The sequence below is a fragment of the Triticum urartu genome, chromosome 3A, assembly GCF_056163025.1.
Source record: "Triticum urartu cultivar PI428250 chromosome 3A, HENAU_Tu73, whole genome shotgun sequence".
Classification (NCBI taxonomy): Eukaryota; Viridiplantae; Streptophyta; class Magnoliopsida; order Poales; family Poaceae; genus Triticum; species Triticum urartu.
Genome location: NC_141875.1, coordinates 167,635,794 through 167,653,531, shown reverse-complemented (window position 1 = coordinate 167,653,531; position 17,738 = coordinate 167,635,794).

Sequence of the window (17,738 nt, the reverse complement as noted above, 5' to 3'; positions counted from 1 at the left end):
GAGAACTTTTGATTCTGCACATAAATAACACCATAGCAATTCTGCTGAAAACAGCGTCAGTCCGGGTTAGTTCCATTCAAATCATGCAAGTTAGAGTCCAAAACAAGGGCAAAAGTGTTTGGAAAAGTAGATTCGACGGAGACATATCAACTCCCCCAAGCTTAAACCTTTGCTTGTCCTCAAGCAATTCAGTTGATAAACTGAAAGTGATAAAGAAAAACTTTTACAAACTCTGTTTGCTCTTGTTGTTGTAAATATGTAAAGCCAGCATTCAAGTTTTCAGAAAAGATTATGAACTAACCATATTCACAATAACGCATAGGTCTCATGTTTACTCGTATCAATGGCATAATCAACTAGCGAGCAATAATAATAAATTTCGGATGACAACACTTTCTCAAAACAATCATAATATGATATAACAAGATGGTATCTCGCTATCCCTTTCTGAGACTGCAAAACATAAATGCAGAGCACCTTTAAAGATCAAGGACTGACTAGACATTGTAATTCATGGTAAAAGAGATCCAGTCAAGTCATACTCAATGTAAACTAACAATAATGAATGCAAATGACAGCGGTGCTCTCCAACTGGTGCTTTTTAATAAGAGGATGATGACTCAACATGAAAGTAAATAGATAGGCCCTTCGCAGAGGGAAGCAGGGATTTGTAGAGGTGTCAGAGCTCTGTTTTGAAATAGAGATGAATAATATTTTGAGCAGTATACTTTCATTGTCAACATAACAACCAAGAGATGGCGATATCTTCCATGCTACACACATTATAGGCGGTTCCCAAATAGAATGGTAAAGTTTATACTCCCCCTCCACCAACAAGCATCAATCCATGGCTTGCTCAAAACAACGAGTGCCTCCAACTAACAAGAGTCCCAGGCGGAGTTTTGTTTGCAATGATTTTGATTTGATTTTCATAAAGCATGGGACTGTGCATCCCGGTGACCAGCCACTTTCTCGTGAGTGAGGAGCGGAGTCCACTCCTCTTGAGAATTACCCGCCTAACATGGAAGATACGGACATCCCTAGTTGATACATGAACTATTAGAGCATACAAAACAAGATATTTATTTGAAGGTTTAGAGTTTGGCACATACAAATTTACTTGGAATGGCAGGTAGATACCGTATATAGGTAGGTTTGGTGGACTCATGTGGAATAACTTTGGGATTTATGGAGTTGGATGCACAAGCAGTATTCCCGCTTAGTACAGGTGAAGGCTAGCAAAAGACTGGGAAGCGACCAGCTAGAGAGCGACAACAGTCATGAACATGCATTAAAAATAATCAACACCGAATGCAAGCATGAGTAGGATATAATCCACCATGAACATAAATATCGTGAAGGCTATGTTGATTTTGTTTCAACTACATGCGTGAACATGCGCCGAGTCAAGTCACTTAAATCATTCAGAGGAGGATACCACCCTATCATACCACATCACAACCATTTTAATAGCATGTTGGCACGCAAGGTAAGCCATTATAAGCTCCTAGCTAATCAAGCATGGCACAAGAAACTATGATCTCTAGTTGTCATTGCAAACATGTTTATTCATAATAAGCTGAATCAGGAATGATGAACTAATCATATTTAAAAAAACAAAAGAGGTCAAGTTCATACCAGCCTTTCTCATCTCAGTCAGTCCATCATATATCGTCATAATTGCCTTTCACTTGCACGACCGAATGATGTGAATAATAATAATAGTGCACGTGCATTGGACTAAGCTGGAATCTGCAAGCATTCAATAAACAGTAGAAGATAAGGCAATATGGGCTCTTTTGTCAGATCAACAATTATGCATATAAGAGCCACTTCAACGATTTAATCATGGTCTTCTCCTATCGACCCCCAAAGAAAAGAAATAAAACTATTTACACGGGAAAGCTCCCAACAAGCAAAAGAAGAACAAGAAATCTTTTTGGGTTTTCTTTTTTTAATTACTACTACAAGCATGGAAAGTAAACTAATTAAAAGCTACAACTTTTTTTTGTTTTTTCTTAAGGTTTATTAAACACACAAGAAGAAAGCATAAAAAGGAAATAAACTAGCATGGATGATACAATGAAAAAGTATGAGCACCGACATCTAGCAATGAGTGTGTGAACATAAATGTAATGTTGGTGAGAAATACATACTCCCCCATGCTTAGGCTTTTGGCCTAAGTTGGTCTATGGCCACGACTGGCCTGGCGGATATCCATAATAGTAGTTGGGGTCCTACTGCGATGAAGAAGACTCTGATTGCCACTAGCCGGCAATCATCTCTGGATCCCACTGGTAATTAGACCGTCGTGGAGGATCAACTGGTGGTTCCGACTCTGGATCTGTGGCTGGGGTAGGGTTCCGGTAGGCGTGAATGTCCTCCGGCGAGACGGGGTAGTGGCCTGCAGATAAATCAAACAAGGAAGGAGCAGGCAAGGTAATAGTCTCCGGATGATGTTTATCAAATAACAATTTGTATTTAAGCTCCCCTTCCCTATTCTTTATAATGAAATCATGTGCTGCCATACTCTTATAATCTAAATAAACACGAGGCAGCAATTTTTCTTCCTTCTCATAATGCCTAATAGGTATGTTTAAATGTGTAGCTAGGCGTGAAGCATATATACCCCCAAAGATGGGGCCCTTTGTACGGTTCAGGCTCAACCGTTTAGCAATAATACCGCCCATACTCACAGAGTTATCACAGAATAACCTGTGGAACAAAATAATAATATCAGGAACACTAAGGTTTCCACAGTTTTCGCGACCAATTAAGCAACGACTAGCAAATAATGCAAAGTAGCGTAAAACAGGAAAATGTATGCTAGTGATTCGTGCATCAGAAACCTTCCTCGTTTCACCTACGGTGATGGTTCCTCTATTTTGCCCTCGAAAGGGATCAAACAAACCCGACAAAAATCATAAAGTGACATCTTCTTAACCACATCATATAAATGAAACTCTACTGAAGGAGGTGATTCCCTAGGATAATAGTAGAAGTTTTACACAAAAGTATTGGTGAGTAAGAGATACTATTCGAGTTGGTCGTGGAGGAAGTCGGTGAGGCCTGCATTCTTAGCCAATTCATAAAAATCTTCGTAAATCCCGGTTGCTCTCAATAAATCATCGGAGGGCCATTCACACGGCCTAACCTCCGCGGTGCGAGGCACATTATATTTGGGCTTCTGTGCCTCTTCATTTTGCTTTTCCCTTGAGCTTCGGCTTGATGAGCCCCTCAAACATCTCTTTATCATTTTCTGAAAATTCTAAAAAATTTAGTAACTTCAAAATAAAAGTAAGCCAAACTCAATAATATTGATAGCAACTACTCATACAAGTGCCTAGAGCCTATATCATGCATCAAAACTACTTGGAACCATATAAATTTGACAAGCAAGCTCAAGAACATGGTCACCTAGGCAGCACAAATTTGCAATGAATAAAGCACTAGAACAAAAACTAATTGGACCAATGGAGGAGTCACATACCAAGGAACAATCTCCCCAAGCAGTTTTGTGAGAGGTGCTTTGAGCAAGGAGATCGAAAATGGCAGCAAAACAAGCTTGGACTCGGGTTTGAGCTGGATATTCGTGTTTGTCGGAGGAAGGAGTGTGTGGGTGAAAGGATAAGTGGAGGAGGGCCACCGTGGGCCCACGAGGCAGGGGGCACGCCTAGGGGGGTAGGGCGCGCCCCTGACCCTCGTGGCCAGGTGCCAGCTCCTCCTGCTGTGTTCTCAGTGCCAAATATTCTCAAATATTCCAGAAAAAATCATATTTAAATTGCAGGGCATTTGGAGAACTTTTATTTTCTGGGTATTTTTATATTGCACGGATAATTCAGATAACAGACATAAAATACTATTTTTATTTTATTTAATATAAATAACAGAAAGTAAGAGTAGGGTACAGAAGGTTGTGCCTTCTAGTTTCATCCATGTCACGCTCATCAAAAGGAATCCACTAAAAAGGTTGATCAAGTCTTGTTAACGAACTCATTCCGAATAACATGGAACCGGAGAAATTTCGAATAACACTATGTTACCTCAACGAGGATATGCACATCCCCAATAATAAGAATATCATATTTCTTCTTGACAGTAGGAAGAGGAAATTCAAAACCTCCAAATATAATCGATGGAATTTTTCCAATAGAATTGATACTGTGGACTTGAGGTTGTTTCCTCGGAAAGTGTACCGTATGATCATTACCATTAACATGAAAAGTGACATTGCCTTTAGTGCAATCAATAACAGCCCCTGCAGTATTCAAAAAGGGTCTTCCAAGAATAATAGACATACTATCGTCCTCGGGAATATCAAGAATAACAAAGTCCGTTAAAATAGTAATGTTTGCAACTACAACAGGCACATCCTCACAAATACCGACAGGTATAGCAGTTTATTTATCAGCCATTTGCAAAGATATTTCAGTAGGTGTCAACTTATTCAAATCAAGTCTACAATATAAAGAGATAGGCATAACACTAACACCTACTCCAAGATCACATAAAGTAGTTTTAACATAGTTTCTTTTAATAGAGCATGGTATAGTGGGTACTCCTGGATCTCCAAGTTTCTTTGGTATTCCACCCTTAAAAGTATAATTAGCAAGCATGGTGGAAATTTCAGCTTCCGGTATCTTTCTTTTATTTGTAACAATATCTTTCATATACTTAGCATAAGGATTCATTTTAAGCATATCAGTTAATCGCATACGCAAAAAGATAGGTCTAATCATTTCAGCAAAGCGCTCAAAATCCTCATCATCCTTTTTCTTGGATGGTTTGGGAGGAAAAGGCATGGGTTTCTGAACTCATGGTTCTCTTTCTTTACCATGTTTCCTAGCAACAAAGTCTTTCTTATCATAACGTTGATTCTTTGATTGTGGGTTATCAAGATCAACAACAGGTTCATTTTCTATATCATTATCATTACTAGGTTGAGCATCATCATGAACATTATCGTTAACATTATCACTAGTTTCAGGTTCATTACTAGATTGTGTTTCGGCATCAGAGATAGAAATAACATTTGGATTCTCAGGTGTTTCAGCAATAGGTTTACTAGAAGCATGCAAAGTCCTATCATTTTTCTTTTTCTTCCTATTACAAGGACTAGGTGCATCCACATTATTTCTCTGAGAATCTTGCTCAATTCTCTTAGGATGGCCTTCAGGATACAAAGGTTCCTGAGTCATTCTACTAGTTCTAGTAGCCAGTCTAACATCATTATCATTATTCTTACTATTCAATTCATTGAGCAAATCATTTTGAGCTTTAAGTACTTGTTCTACTTGAGTGGTAACCATAGAAGCATGTTTACTAATAAGTTTAAGCTCACCTTTGACATTAGCCATATAATCACCCAAGTGTTCAAGCATATTTGAATTGTATTTCAATTGTCTACCAAAATAAGCATTAAAGTCTTCTTGCTTAGCCATAAATTTATCAAACTCATCTAAGCATGGGCTAGCAAATTTAGTAAATGGGATTTCAGCTTTATCATATCCATAGAGAGAATTTACCTTTACTACCTATGTGGATTATCAAGACCATGAGTTTCTTCAATAGGTAATGGATTATGATGATATGTTTCTTCAACAGGCGGTAAATTAAGACCATGTATTTGTTCAATAGGAGGTAAATTCTTAACATCTTTAGCTTTAATACCTTTTTCTTTCATAGATTTCTTTGCCTCTTGCATATCTTCAGGACTGAGAAATAGAATACCCCTTTTCTTCGGAGTTGGTTTAGTCAGCATATCTTCAGGACTGAGAAATAGAATACCCCTTTTCTTCGGAGTTGGTTTAGGAATAGGCTCAGGAGCTGGCTCAGGAAGTGTCCAATTATTTTCACTTGTCAGCATATTATTCAATAGAATTTCAGCTTCATCTGGTGTTCTTTCCCTGAAAACAGAACCAGCACAACTATCAGGTAATCTCTGGAGGCATCGGTTACTCCATTATAAAAGATATCAAGTATTTCATTTTTCTTAAGAGGATGATCAGGCAAAGCATTAAGTAATTTGAGAAGCCTCCCCCAAGCTTGTGGGATACTCTCTTCTTCAATTTGCTCAAAATTATATATATATCCCTTAAAGCAACTTGTTTCTTATGAGCAGGGAAATATTTAGCAGAGAAGTAATAAATCATATCCTGGGGACTACGCACACAACCAGGATCAAGAGAATTAAACCATATCTTAGCATCACCCTTTAATGAGAACGGAAATATTTTAAGGATATAAAAGTAACGAGTTCTCTCATCATTAGTGAATAGGGTAGCTATATCATTTAATTTATTAAGATGTGCCACAACAGTTTCAGATTCATAGCCATAAAAAGGATCAGATTCAACCAAAGTAATTATATCAGGATCAACAGAGAATTCATAATCCTTATCAGTAACACAGATAGGTGAAGTAGCAAAAGCAGGGTCAAGTTTCATTCTAGCATTTAGAGGTTGTTGCTTCCATTTAGCTAATAACCTCTTGAGTTTGTATCTATCTTTGCAAGCTAAAATAGCTAAAGAAGCTTCTTTATCAAAAACATAACCCTTAGGAATAACGACCAAGTCTTCATCATCACTTTCATCAGTATTATCAGATTCAATATTTTCATTCTCTCTAACCCTAGCAAGTTGTTCATTAAGAAATTCACCAAGTGGCACAGTAGTATCAAGCATAGAAGTAGTTTCATCATAAGTATCATGCATAGCAGAAGTGGCATCATCAATAACATGCGACATATCAGAACGAATAACAGAAGCAGGTTTAGGTGTCGCAAGCTTACTGAAAACAGAAGGTGAATCAAGTTCAGAGCTAGATGGCAGTTCCTTACCTCCCCTCGTAGTTGAGGGATAAATCTTGGTTTTTGGATCTCTCAAGTTTTTCATAATGATAAGCAGATATAAATCCCAAGTGACTCAAAAAATAGAGCTATGCTCCCCGGCAACGGCGCTAGAAAATAGTCTTGATAACCCACAAGTATAGGGGATCGCAACAGTTTTCGAGGGTAGAGTATTCAACCCAAATTTATTGATTCGACACAAGGGGAGCCAAAGAATATTCTCAAGTATTAGCAGTTGAGTTGTCAATTCAACCACACCTGGATGACTTAATATCTGCAGCAAAGTAATATGATAGTAGTGGTAATGGTAGCAAAAGGTAATAGTGGCAAAAGTAATGTTTTTGGTATTTTGTAGTGATGATAGCAATAGCAACGGAAAAGTAAATAGGCGAAGAACAATATATGGAAAGCTTGTAGGCAATGGATCAGTGATGGAGAATTATGCCAGATGCGGTTCATCATGTAACAGTCATAACATAGGGTGACACAGAACTAGCTCCAATTCATCAATGTAATGTAGGCATGTATTCCGAATATAGTCATACGTGCTTATGGAAAAGAACTTGCATGACATCTTTTGTCCTACCCTCCCGTGGTAGCGGGGTCCTAACGGAAACTAAGGGATATTAAGGCCTCCTTTTAATAGAGTAACGGAACAAAGCATTAACACATAGTGAATACATGAACTCCTCAAACTACGGTCATCACCGGTAAGTATCCCGATTATTGTCACTTCGGGGTTAACGGATCATAACACATAATAGGTGACTATAGGCTTGCAAGATAGGATCAAGAACTCTCATATATTGATGAAAACATAATAGGTTCAGATCTGAAATCACGACACTCGGGCCCTAGTGACAAGCATTAATCATAGCAAAGTCATAGCAACATCAATCTCAGAACATAGTGGATACTAGGGATCAAACCCTAACAAAACTAACTCGATTACATGATAGATCTCATCCAACCCGTCACCGTCCAGCAAGCCTACGATGGAATTACTCACGCACGGCGGTGAGCATCATGAAATTGGTGATGGAGGATGGTTGATGATGACGATGGTGACGGATTCCCCTCTCTGGAGCCCCGAACGGACTCCAGATCAGCCCTCCCGAGAGGTTTCAGGGCTTGGCGGCGGCTCCATATCGTAAAACGCGATGATTTCTTCTCTCTGAGTTTTTCTCCCCGAAAGCATATATATAGAGTTGGGGTTGAGGTCGGAGGAGCTCCAGGGGGCCCACAAGGTAGGGGGGCGCGCCCTAGGGGGGCAGGCGCGCCCCCCACCCTCGTGGACAGGTGGTGGGGCCCCTGGTCTTCATCTTTTGCAAGGATTTTTATATTTTATGAATAGATGTTCCGTGAAGTTTCAGGTCATTCCGAGAACTTCTGTTTCTACACATAAATAACACCATAGCAATTCTGCTAAAAACAACGTCAGTCCAGGTTAGTTCGATTCAAATCATGCAAGTTAGAGTCCAAAACAAGGGCAAAAGTGTTTGGAAAAGTAGATACGACGGAGACATATCACCGGTCGCCTCCTCCTCCACTCCTTTATATACGGGGGCAGGGGCACCCCAAGGCACGTCAATTGTTCTTTTAGCCGTGTGCGGTGCCCCCTCCATAGTTTACTCCTCCGGTCATAGCGTCATAGTGCTTAGGCGAAGCCCTGCGCGGATCAAATCACCATCACATTCACCATACCGTCATGCTGACAGAACTCTCCCTCGACCCTCTTCTGGATCAAGAGTTCGAGGGACGTCATTGCGCTGAACGTGTGCTAAAATCGGAGGTGTCGTACGTTCGGTACTAGATCGGTTGGATCTTGAAGACGTTCGATTACATGAACGGCGTTAACCTAACGCTTCCTCTTTCGGTCTACGACTGTATGTGGACACACTCTCCCCTCTCGTTGCTATGCATCTCTGCTACCTCTTGAGCATGCGTTGGTTTTCCCTTGAAAAGGAAAGGGTGATGCAACAAAGTAGCGTAAGTATTTCCCTCAGTTTTGAGAACCAAGGAATCAATCCAGTAGGAGACAATGCACAAGTCACCCAGTACCCGCACAAATAGTGAAGAACCTTGCAACCAATGCGATGAAGGGGTTGTCAATCCCTTCACGGTCACTCGCAAAAGTGAGATCTAATAAAGATAGTAAAGTAAATATTTTTGGTATTTTTGTTGTATAGATTGGAAAGTAAAGATTGCAAAATAGTAAATGAGATGCGATGTAAATAAAAGAGATGCAATATAATAAGAAAGAGACCCGGGGGCCATAGGTTTCACTAGTGGCTTCTCTCAAGATAGCCTGTATTACGGTAGGTGAACAAATTACTGCCGAGCAATTGATAGAAAAGCGCATAGTTATGAAGATATCTAAGGCAATGATCATGAATATAGGCATCACATCCGTGTCAAGTAGATCAAAACGATTCTACATCTACTACTATTACTCCACATATCGACCGTTATCCAGCATGCATCTAGAGTATTAAGTTCATAAGAATAGAGTAACGCATTAAGCAAGATGACATGATGTAGAGGGATAAACTCAAGCAATATGATATAAACCCCATCTTTTTATCCTCGATGGCAACAATACAATACATGCCTTGCTGCCCCTACTGTCACTGGGAAAGGACACCGCAAGATTGAACCCAAAGCTAACCACTTCTCCCATTGCAAGAAAGATAAATATAGTAGGCCAAACTAAACCGATAATTCAAAGAGACCTGCAAAGATATCAAATCATGCATATAAGAATTCAGAGAAGAACGAAATAATATTCATAGATAATCTTGTTCATAAACCCACAATTCATCGGATCTTAGCAAACACACCGCAAAAGAGTATTACATCGAATAGATCTCCAAGAACATTGAGGAGAACTTTGTATTGAGAATCAAAGAGAGAGAAGAAGCCATCTAGCTAATAACTATGGACCCGAAGGTCTGTGGTAAACTACGCACGCTTCATCAGAGAGGCAATGGTGTTGATGCAGAAGCCCTCCGTGATCGATTCCCCCTCCGGCAGATCGCCGGGAAAGGCCCCAAGATGGGATCTCACGGGTACAGAAGGTTGTGGCGGTGGAAAAGTAGTTTCGTGGATCTCCGCGATCGATCTAGGGTATAAGAGTATATATAGGCAAAAGAAGTACGTCGGTGGAGATACGAGGGGCCCACGAGGGTGTGGGGCGCGCCTACCCCCCTGGGCGCACCCTCCTGCCTCGTGGCCACCTCGTGGAGTTCCAGACTTCGACTCCAAGTCTTCCAGATTTCTTTCGGTCCAAGAAAGATCATCGCGAAGGTTTCATTCCGTTTGGACTCCTATTGGTATTCCTTTTCCACGAAACTCTAAAATAGGCAACAAAAAAAGAAACTGACACTGGGCCTCCGGTTAATAGGTTAGTCCCAAAAATAATATAAAAGAGCATATTAAAGCCCATTAAATAACAGATAATATAATAACATGGAACAATAAAAAATTATAGATATGTTGGAGACGTATCAAGCATCCCCAAGCTTAATTCCCGCTCTTCCTCGAGTAGGTAAATGATAAAAACAGAATTTTTGATGTGGAATGCTACCTAACATAATTATCAATGTAATTTTATTTATTGTGGCATGAATGTCCAGATCCGAAAGATTCAAGACAAAAGATTAATATTGACATAAAAATAATAATACTTCAGACATACTAACAAAGTAATCATGTCTTCTCAAAATAACATGGCCAAAGAAAGTTCATCCCTACAAAATCATATAGTTTGGCTATGCTCCATCTTCGTCACACAAAATATTCAGATCCTGCACAACCCCGATGACAAGCCAAGCAATAGTTTCATACTTTAGTATTCTCAAACTTTTTCAACTTTCACGCAATACATGAGCGTGAGCCATGGACATAGCACTATAGGTGGAATAGAGTGGTGGTTGCGGAGAAGACAAAAAAGGAGGAAGATGGTCTCACATCAACTAGGCGTATTAATGGGCTATGGAGATGCCCATCAATCAATTTCAAAGTGAGTGAGTAGGGATTGCCATGCAACAGATGCACTAGAGCTATAAATGTAGGAAAGCTCAACAAAAGAAACTAAGTGGGTGTGCATACAACTTGCTTGCTCATGAAGACCTAGGGCATTTTGAGGAAGCCCATTGTTGGAATATACAAGCAAAGTTCTATAAGGAAAATTCCCACTAGTATATGAAAGTGACAAAATAAGAGACTCTCTATCTTAAAGATCATGGTGCTACTTTGAAGCACAAGCGTGGAAAAAGGATAGTAGCATTGTCCCTTCTCTCTTTTTTTGTTTGGCTTCTTTGGCCTCCCCTTTTTTCATTGGCCTATTTGGCCCCTCTTTTTTATTTTTTTATTTCCTCACACGGGACAATGCCCTAATAATGATGATCATCACACTTCTATTTATTTACAACTCAAGGATTACAACTCGATACTTAGAACAAAATATGACTCTATATGAGTGCCTCCGGCGGTGTACTGGGATGTGCAATTAATAAAGAGTGACATGTATGAAAACATTATGAATGGTGGCTTTGCCACAAATACGGTGTCAACTACATGATCATGCAAGGCAATATGGCAATGATGGAGCATGTCATAATAGACGGAACGGTGGAAATTTGCATGGCAATATATCTCGGAATGGCTATGGAAATGCCATAATAGGTAAGTATGGTGGCTGTTTTGAGGAAGGTAAATGGTGGGTTTATGGTACCGGCGAAAGTTGCGCGGTACTAGAGAGGCTAGCAACGGTGGAAGGGTGAGAGTGAGTATAATCCATGTACTTAACATTGGTCATAAAGAACTCACATACTTATTGCAAAAATTTACAAGTCATCAAACCAAGCACTACGCGCATGCTCCTAGGGGGATAGATTGGTAGGAAAAGACCATCGCTCATCCCTGACCGCCACTCATAAGGAAGACAATCAAAGAAACACCTCATTCTTCAAATTTGTTACACAACGGTTACCATACATGCATGCTACGGGACTTGCAAACCTCAACACAAGTATTTCTCAAATTCACAACTACTCAACTAGCATGACTCTAATATCACCATACTCATGTCTCAAAACAATTATCAAGCATCAAACTTCTCATAGTATTCAACACACTTTATGTGAAAGTTTTTATTATACCCATCATGGATGCCCATCATATTAGGACTAGTTTTATAGCCAAAGCAAATTACCATGCTGTTCTAAGATACTCTCAAAATAATATAAGTGAAGCATGAGAGATCAATAATTTCTATAAAATAAAACCACCATTGTGCTCTAAAAAGATATAAGTGAAGCAACAGAGCAAAATTATCTAGCTAAAAAGATATAAGTGAAGCACATAGAGTATTCTAATAAATTCCGATTCATGCATGTCTCTCCCAAAAGGTGTGTACAGCAAGGATGATTTTGGTAAACTAAAAATCAAAGACTCAAATCATACAAGACGCTCCAAGCAAAACACATATCATGTGGTGAATAAAAATATAGCCTCAAGTAAAGTTACCGATAGACGAAGACGAAAGAGGGGATGCCTTCCGGGGCATACCCAAGCTTAGGCTTTTGGTTGTCCTTGAATTTTACCTTGGGGTGCCTTGGGCATCCCCAAGCTTAGGCTCTTGCCACTCATTGTTCCAAAATCCATCATATCTTTACCCAAAAACTTGAAAACTTCACAACACAAAACCTCAACAAAAAATTTCATGAGCTCCATTAGTATAAGAAAAGAATCCACCACTTTAAGGTACTATAATGAAATCATTATTTATTTATATTGGTGTTAAACCTACTGTATTCGAACTTCTCTATGGTTCATACCCCCCGATACTACTCATAGATTCATCAAAATAAGTAAACAACATGCGAAAAACAGAATCTGTCAAAAACATAACAGTTTGTAGCAATCTGGAGGTTTCAAATACTTCTGTAACTCCAAAAATTCTAAAAAATTAGGAAGACCAGGAAAAAACGTATATTAATCTACTTCAGTTGGAACTGGTATTTTATCACTCTCTAGTAAAAAATTATAATTATTTTCGTGAGCGCATACTTTCTGTTTTTATCAGCAAGATCAAACAACAATCACCCAAGAAGATCCTAAAGGCTTTACTTGGCACAAACACTAATTAAAACATAAAAAATACAATCATAACATAAGATAGATGAATTATATATTACTAAATAGGAACAAAAAGTAAAGAACAAAAATAAAATTGGGTTGCCTCCCAACAAGCGCTATCGTTTAACTCCCCTAGCTAGGCATAAAAACAAGAATAGATCTAGGTATTATCATCTTTGGTTTTCAATCCATAAGTGGCTCTCATAATAGATTCATAAGGCAATTTAATTTTCTTCCTAGGAAAGTTTTCCATGCCTTTCCTTAACGGAAATTGGAATCTAATATTTCCTTCGTTCATGTCAATAATTGCACCAATCGTTCTAAGGAAAGGTCTATCAAGAATAATAGGACATGTAGGATTGCAATCTATATCAAGAACAATGAAATCTATGGGCACATAATTCCTGTTTGCAACAATAAGAACATCATTAATCCTTCCCATGGTTTCTTAATGGTGGAATCCGCAAGATGCAAATTTAAAGAACAATCATCAAATTCATGGAAACCTAGCACATTACACAAAGTTTTTGGAATTGTGGAAACACTAGCACCCAAATCACACAAAGCATAGCATTCATAATCTTTAATCTTAATTTTAATAGTTGGTTCCCACTCATCATAAAGTTTTCTAGGGATAGAAACTTCTAGTTCAAGCTTTTCTTCATAGGATTGCATTAAAGCATCAACGATATGTTTAGTAAAAGTTTTATTTTGATTATAAGCATGAGGAGAATTTAAAACGGATTGCAACAAGGAAATACAATCTATTAAATATAAATTATCATAATTAAATTCCTTGAAATCCAAAATAGTGGGTTCACTGCTATGTAAAGTTTTGACCTCTTCAATCCCACTTTTATTAATTTTTGCATCAAGATCTAAAAACTTCGAATCATTGCAACGCCTTTTAACTAAAGTTGACTCATATCCTGTCCCATATTTATCAAGATTCATATTGGAAAACAAAGATGAAAGAACATGCGGTGCCTCCATGTTTGGTTTTGGAAATTGATGACAATCTCTATGGACTAATGGTTGCCTTGAGTTATATTTGAAGGTTTTGTCCATAGGATTTTCTTGGAGTACATGTGTTGGTTTCAAGAAAAGTTTGTGTCGACCAAGGTGCTATTCAAGGAATTATCCAAAGATTGGTCATTTGAGAGTTGAGCTTATTGCAAGCATGTCTTGAAGAAGAAGATTGTGTGATCATTCATGTTTACCTTCAAGACATCATCCAAACGAAGAGAGTTGGAAAGATTCAAGGTTGATCAAGACTAAGTCAAGAGTGAATCAAGTTGATCAACTCACAAAGCATAGAAGATGTACCGAGAGGGATCAAGTGATCCCATGGTTTGGTAAGCATTGTCTATTGTGCTTTGTGTACTAACCCATGGTCTATGTGAGAGTTCTATGTGGGGTTAGGTACATGTTCATGGGCTTGTGTCAAGAGGAAGATATCTCTCAACCCATGGAGAGGATGACATCAAGTGGTGATCGTCATCAAGATTGCCGTGTGCAAGTCCAAGTGGATAATCGCGAAGAGATCAAGTGCTTGAAGCTTGCCGGCCATTGTGGTGACAATGGACTTGTGAAGATGTGCCGAAGAGTGGCTCACCCATAGTGGTCTATGGGGGAGCAATCATCTAGTCTTCATCGTGCCAACACAATCAAGAAAGGTGGACCAACTTGAGGAAGTCAAGATCGTCATCATCTAGCTCAAGTGGACCATGTGCAAGGCAAAGGTTTGCCCTTGATAGGTTTTCTATTTTACCGGTCTCATGATGGTAGTTGGGAGACCGGGTTATAGGATCGATTGCCGTACTATCAAGGGGGGCTCTCGATGAGTAGCTTGATCGTATCGTTTGTAGAGAGCTCAAACCATTGCATCCTTGCATCATCTTTCTTGGTTCTTGTTTGGTTCTCTTTGTGAGTCTTAGAGCTTATGGTCATTTTGATGACAAGCTTGAGTTCATCGAAAACGGAGTTCGCATGCTTCTTCTATGATGTTTTCGATGTTGGAGGTTTTGCCGGTTCTTCTCGGTTGGAGGTTTCACTCCTCTATTTGTTGGCATTCCTCCCCTGCCTCTTCTTACTATAACCAGTCGATGTTTTGATGCTACTCGTCGTCTTGTTTTCAACAAGCTTGATTTTGCTCAATTCGGAGCTCATATGCAGAAGTTATGGCAGTTCTGATTTTCTTGAGTGTGGCTTTTGTCAGGGTCCCAGCGGTAGTACCGTGGTACCCAGCGGTAGTACCGCTGAGGAGTCACAAGCGGCAGTACCGTTCCGCAGCGGTAGTACCATGGGCCACAGCGGTAGTACCGCTCCTCGGAGCGGTAGTACCGCTTGATGGTCTCAGCAGTAGTACCGTTGCGGCTTCGTGCTCCTACCGCCTCGACTCGAGTGCGCTTTTTCTCATGTCAGGTTTTGCGGCACTTGCTGCGGTTGTAGTGGCGGTAGTACCGCTTATTAGTGGTAGTACCGCCCTGCCTCCACGGTAGTATCGCTCTGGGTCCCAACCCCAGCCCCTTTTCTTCTGGCGCGGCAGTACCGCTGAAGGGGAGCGGTAGTACCGCCCTGCCTCCGTGGTAGTACCGCTCTCTGCGGGGCTGAGTGGGGGATAACGGTTGGATTTTCCCCCTCCTATAAAAGGGGGTCTTCTTCCCCTTTGAACCTTATCCTTTGAGCTCGTGTTCTTCCCCCATTGTTGACCTTCTTCGAGCTTGCTAAACTCTCAATCCCTCCATGGATTCTTGCTAGTTTTTGAGGGAATAGAGAGAGGAGATCTAGATCCACATTTCCACCAATAACTTTCTCCTCTATGTGAGGGGAACCCCTTGGATCTAGATCTTGGAGTTCTTGGTGTTCTCTTTCTTGTTCTTCCTCTCATTTTCCTCCCTAGCATTAGTTGCTTCGGTGGGATTTGAGAGAGAAGGACTTGGGCACTCCGTGTGCCCTTGCCATTGCATTTGGTGCATCGGTTTGAGTTCTCCACGTGATATGTGGAAGTTACAAGTTGAGAAGCTTATTACTCTTGGGTGCTTGGTACCCTTGAGCTTGTTCCTCTTGGGTGCTTGGGCGCCCTAGACGGTTGTTGGTGTTCGGAGCTCAATCATTGTGGTGCAAAGCTCCGGGTAAGCATCGGGGTCTCCAATTAGGTTGTGGAGATCGCCCCGAGCAATTTGACGGGTTCCGGTGACCGCCCCCAAGGGTTGCCAAAGTGTACGGGTTCGGTGACCGCCCCCAAGGGTTGCCATTTGTACGGGTTCGGTGACCGCCCTCAAGGGTCCCTTAGTGGAATCACGGCATCTTGCATTGTGCGAGAGCGTGAGGAGATTACGGTGGCCCTAGTGGCTTCTTGGGGAGCATTGTGCCTCCACACCGCTCCAAACAGAGATTAGCATCCGCAAGGGTGTGAACTTCGGGATACATCGTCGTCTCCGCGTGCCTCGGTTATCTCTTACCCGAGCCCCTTTACTTATGCACTTTACTTTGTGATAGCCAAATTGTTTCTTGTCATATATCTTGCTATCACATAGTTGCTTATCTTGCTTAGCATAAGTTGTTGGTGCACATAGGTGAGCCTAGTTGTTTTAGGTTTTGTGCTTGACAAATTAACCGCTAGGTTTATTCCGCATTTGTTCAAGCCTAAACCGTAATTATTTTAAAATGCCTATTCACCCCCCCTCTAGGCGACATCCACGATCTTTCAATTGGTATCAGAGCCTTGTCTCTCTTTATAGGGCTTAACCGCCTAGAGAGTAAGGATGTCAACTAGGGTATTAGGATTCTCTGACACTCTTAGTTTCGATGGCACAAATTTTGATGTTTGGGTAATTCGCATGCTTAATCTCTTTAGGGTCATGGACCCAAATTTAGAGTGAATTGTAGATATGGGTTTTTCTCCTCCGAAGGATCCCCAAATATTATCTTTAGAGGATGAGAAAAACTCTTATCTCAATGCTCAAGCTTCTAATGTGCTTTTCAATGCTTTGAGCAATATAGTTATATTTCAACTCATGCCATTCCGGGATGCTCATGAGTTGTGGACGAAGCTTCAAGATAAATATGGAGTGTCCAAGATTTGTGGGGATGATTGTTCTCCCTCCACCTCCGGTCGTATAGTCTTCTCAACTTATTCTACTTCACCCACATGTGGTTTGCCACAAGGTAATGATATGGTGAGTAGTGTTGGTCATTGCAATGATGATAGTATGTTTATTATGGATGATCCTTCATCACTATCTTATTGCAATGCTCCTTCTTTGGGCTTTAACACTTCGAGCACTCCAAATGTCTCACATGCTTGTGTTGATAGTTCTTGCATATCATGTAGAAATTGCTTGACTAAATCTCATGATGATATGCTTGCTATGCCTTGTTGCCATGATAAAAATGTATCTATTTTCTCGAGTTGTTGTGCTAACAATGTAGAGGAAACCCAACACTCCATGGAACAAGATGTGGTTTTAAATGGTGCTTCAAGGGATCCTACATCATCATCTATTGCTTTTTGCCTTATGGCTAAGGCTTCAAAGGTATCTCCTACTTTGAAACCCAATATGTCTCTTGATGATGATGTTGATGCTAATGATGATGAGGATAATGATGAAGAGAATGATAATGTTGCCTCCTTAAAAATTAAGGGGGAAATAGTTTTAAAAGCTCTTCATAAAAATAAAATTGCTCATTCCAACTTCATGGAAATCATGTCCATTGCCATTGAGGGCAAGAAGTATATTGATGAGTT